The sequence below is a fragment of the Mastomys coucha genome, unplaced genomic scaffold (genome assembly GCF_008632895.1).
Source record: "Mastomys coucha isolate ucsf_1 unplaced genomic scaffold, UCSF_Mcou_1 pScaffold13, whole genome shotgun sequence".
Taxonomy (NCBI): domain Eukaryota; kingdom Metazoa; phylum Chordata; class Mammalia; order Rodentia; family Muridae; genus Mastomys; species Mastomys coucha.
The window spans coordinates 72,312,776-72,317,114 of record NW_022196895.1 but is presented as its reverse complement, the minus strand read 5'-3'; the positions used below and the strand labels follow the sequence as shown (position 1 = coordinate 72,317,114).

General features: G+C 47.4%; 1 long non-coding RNA gene across 1 annotated transcript; it reads left to right on the top strand.

Annotated features, from left to right (window-relative positions):
• The first annotated feature begins 107 nt into the window (after positions 1-107).
• LOC116087735 lies at positions 108-2,980 on the top strand. The gene is made up of 3 exons (XR_004117597.1): positions 108-179; positions 2,104-2,200; positions 2,449-2,980. It is a non-coding gene; the product is annotated as an uncharacterized LOC116087735 (long non-coding RNA).
• The last annotated feature ends 1,359 nt before the right edge of the window (positions 2,981-4,339 follow it).

The window sequence follows — 4,339 nt, the reverse complement described above, 5'->3', positions numbered from 1 at the left end:
TGACAGCCAATCATTACCTACATCCGGAGCCTCACTGCCCTCTGACAGCCAATCATTACCTACATCCGAAGCCTCGCTGCCCTCTGACAGCCAATCATTACCTACATCCGGAGCCTTGACAACCAGTTTCCCTCCTTGTACCTTGGTCTTGTGGCGTTGTTCGGCATATTGGCAGCCAGGTAAGCGGGGTCCAGTTCATTGCCTACTCAACTGACTCAGAGGCCTCAGCACTGCCCCAGTGAGCCCAGGCCCATTTCACTTTCAACTTGGCCTCCTACTCTAGGTTGTGGGCCTTTCTCCACCTCTTGCCTTCCTGCCTCATTTCTTGATGTGGTTGGTATCTCCACCTCGAGCCTCTGGGCCGCAGTCCTCCCCTTCCAGCATGCACACTCTGAGCTAGACTATCTTCTGCTGATTCGTAGGATAGCTACGTCCGGGGTCCTGCGACTAGCCAGCAGAGCCTGTTAGCCATTTGTAGTGCTGAGTTTCCAGGTGACTCAACTTCCACATGAGCCACACCCAACATCCCAGCCCACCCTTGGCTGTTCTGGTTTGACCAGCCTGACTCTCCTTAGCATCCATCCCTAATAATTGCCTTCTTCTCGTGGCTGTGACCAAAATGCAGTCCCCTCCCAGGGCCGTCCCCTGAGGCAGAGGCTTCGAAGTCCTAGGCTCTGCCAGTCAGAACCAACAGGACAATAATATTTAATCAAAACAGTCTTTTGTAATGGCCAATTTCCATGTCATTGATCAATAAGAATGTAGTATTGAACTGAACTGATGGAAAAATGTTGCAGAAAACAACTGGCCCATTGATTTTTTTATTATTATTATTATTATTCATGTTATGGTTAGAGACAATAGGAGGCTACATTTTCTCAGGGACTAGATTTTTTGGTAAGGACTCATGGGCAGATGAGTGAACGGAAGAAGGGAATCCTGGGATAGAGTGTATTCAGTCTATGATTGCTTGTGTGCTAGCTATTACGACTATTGACTCCTAATAACGTGAAATTAAAGAACGCTTTATACAAATTTAATTTACATATTAGCTTATCAATCATTTAAATATGTATTGAGTATCTTCTATATCCCAGCTGAGGTACTGGGCACAGAAGTTATGACGATGAATAAGACACAGTGGCTCAAAAAGCCTGTGACACAGAGAAATGGACACGGGAAGGATTACCTGTGCTCAGTGTGATGACAGAGGCACAAAGGGCATTATGGGAGCACGTGGGAGGCCACGGGGAAAGGAGATGACGTCAGGCTTTCCAGAGAGAAGTATGAGCAGGTGAAAGAGGAACAGCTCACAACCAGTGTGACTCCAGTTCTAGGGGATCTGACACCTGCGAGCCTCTGTGGACACCAGGCATACACTTCATACACATGGTACACACACATGCAGTTGTAAAATAAATAAATAGAGTATATGTCTGTATATTTGAATTGCATATGTATATATTCAACAATATGTATTGACTATGTTCTCAATAAATAATGACTATGATGATTTTATGTGTATATCGAACTTCTCTAAAGTTCATGTGCTGCAGGCTGCTTGGTCCTTTCTGTGGCGGTGATGGCATGTCCTAGAGCGAGGTAACTAGATAATAGGGGCACAAGTCTCAGGAAGCATCGATGTCATTTTGGCAGAACCACGTTAGTTCTGATGAGAATGGGTTGTTACAAAGTGAGTTTGGCAGCTCACCCCTTGGCCTCCCCTCTTCCCGTGTGATCTCTCCTGCACGCCCTCATGCTATGACGTCATCTGCCAGGAGATTCTCACCAAAGCCAAACAATTCTAAAATTGTGCTTTTGAACGTATGGAGCAATGAGCCAAATATATATCTTTTCTTTACAAGGTATTCAGTCTCAGGTGTTTTTGTTATAGCAACATAAAATGGACTAAAGCTAGCTCTAAGTTACATATGGAAATTAAGTCCATGGTACACGGGAAATTCCTTTATATTGTTTGAGGCAGGGTCTCATTATATAAGCCTAGCTGGCCTTGAGCTCACAGAGATCCTCCTCCCTCCGCTGCCTGAAACAAAAGCATACACACTATATCTGGCTAAAGATAAAACTTTTTTTATTTTTGAGACCGGATTTCAACTCTGCAACCTTGGATGCCCTGAAACTCAGGCGAACCGTGAACTCACAGAGATCCTCCTGCCTCTGCATCAAGGTGTATCTAAAGGTATGTACCACCACACCTAGGAGGAAATCCATTTTTTAAGCAGATGCCTGACACAGAGTGGATGTTAGGAAGTTCACGGGGGGGGGGGCCTGAAGAAGGGAGGGAGGAGGGGTGGAAACCCGGGAAGCTGGAATAGGGTGAGCAGGAGCGCATGGGAGGAGTCAGGAGAGCATGGGAGGAGGCAGGAGAGCATGGGAGGAGGCAGGAGGCTGAAAACCAGGTGAGTTCCTTATAAGGCTCCTGTGTAGGTCGGAAGATTGACTGGGAGACACAGGAAGATGGAAAAGCAGAAAAGAACATGGAAGCCATGTGGGACATGGTGACAAAATTAGCTCCACAGTAGACCACCAGGGCCCAGAACATCTTTAAAGCAGCGAAAGAAAACCAGAAATATTGCCTCTAACAGTAGCGGGAAGACTTATTGCCAACTTGCTCACTGAAATAATGGACGCCTGGAGACACAGAATAACACACTCTACGTCCTGGAAGAAACAACTGCCAATACTGAATTCTTACAACAAATACATCCTTCACAAGCAAAGGCCAAAGGGGTTTACTGCTCCTGGCTGGGACAGAGCAGCAGTGGGAAGCAGACCAGCTCTCCTGCCAAGAGTTAGAAGAGCCAGGGCAATAGAGAAATGGTTCCTTTGGAGGCGTGAGGTCTACTGAGGGAAGAGATGAAGTAAGTCTTGAGAGGTGAGCTGACTTGGGCAGCCAGCAGGATTGAGGAGAGGATGTACCAATGGCTATGCTGGAAACTGGAGAAAGGATGGCGTCAGGATGGCGATGTGGGGGCTGCTGGCTCCACGCTCTTCTCTTCTCTCACACAGGACTCCCTGTGCTGCTGTTTCTGCCGCACATGTGGATGACATAAAGCTTCAGCTTCCTGGTGCCTGGGATGTTGGGATGGCATCCCTCAGCTCCCCAGTGGGTGTCCCAGCCCAGGACTGCATTCTGCCTTCTGTCCTGGTCACCTTTCCTTGGACCTCTGGTGACATTAGTCTTGGAATGACCTCAAGATGATGCAGGTTTAACAAGAGAATGAAGGTCACAGTCAGGCTTGGGAAGGGGAAGGACTGAATGCAGAGATGGGTCACAATCCAGAGGCAAGTTTGGAAAAATCAGGAACCTGTAGCCCTGCCTCGTACCCCCGAAGCAAGCTCGTGTGTGTTTCTGGTCTGCTTCGCGCTTGCTATCCCTTCTTCTGGCCTCTCAGATCCTTCCAAACCTAATTTACCTTTGCCTGTTGGCCAACATTTCTCCTGCAAACTTGACCACCACGAGGAGCCATCAACAGTTGGGTGGGTTTCAATTGTAGGCACCCAATTTGGGACCACAGACCACTTAGCCCTGGTCACAGGCTCCTTTGTGGGGTTGGCACTCACCCCTGTGACATAAGCTCCCAACTGTCCAAGCAAACTCTAAGCTCCTGAAGGATAGAGGCAAGCCCCTGACCAGCCCATAGCTGGTGACAGACAGTAACTCTGTCACCGTCAAGAGGCCAAGCAGCTGTACTCTCAAGGTCACAGCAGGACAAGACTCTCGGTGTTTGAAGGCAGAGACCTCTTGTTCCAAAAGTGAAAGCTGAACTTTAAAAATGAAGCAATACAGAGCTGAAGTGATTGCTCGGCAGTTAAGAGCACTGTCTCCTCTTCCAGAGGTCCTGAGTTCAATTCCCAGCAACCACGTGGTGGCTCATAGGCATCTATAATGGAATCTGATGCCCTCTTCTGGCATTCAGGAATACATACAGATGGAATAGTCACATATTAAAAAAAATTTTTTTTTTAAATGGAACAATATTTTCAAGATTTCTTTATAAAAAGTCTGGTCAGGATTCTCTTCCTCCTTGTCCTCCTCCTCCTCCTCTCCCTCTCCCTTCTCCTCCTCCTCTCCCTCCTCCTCCTCCTCCTCCTCCTCCTCTCCTTCCTCTCCCTCCTCCTCCTCTTCCTCTCCCTCCTCCTCCTCCTCCTCCTCCTCTCACTACTCCTCTTCCTTCTCTTCCTCCTCTTCTTCCTCCTCCTCTTCCTCTTCTTTCTCCCCTCTCTCATACATATATTATATATTAATAATAATAATACATGCACACATATATATTAATACCAGCTGAAGAGAGGACCTAGTTTTACCTTTGTAATG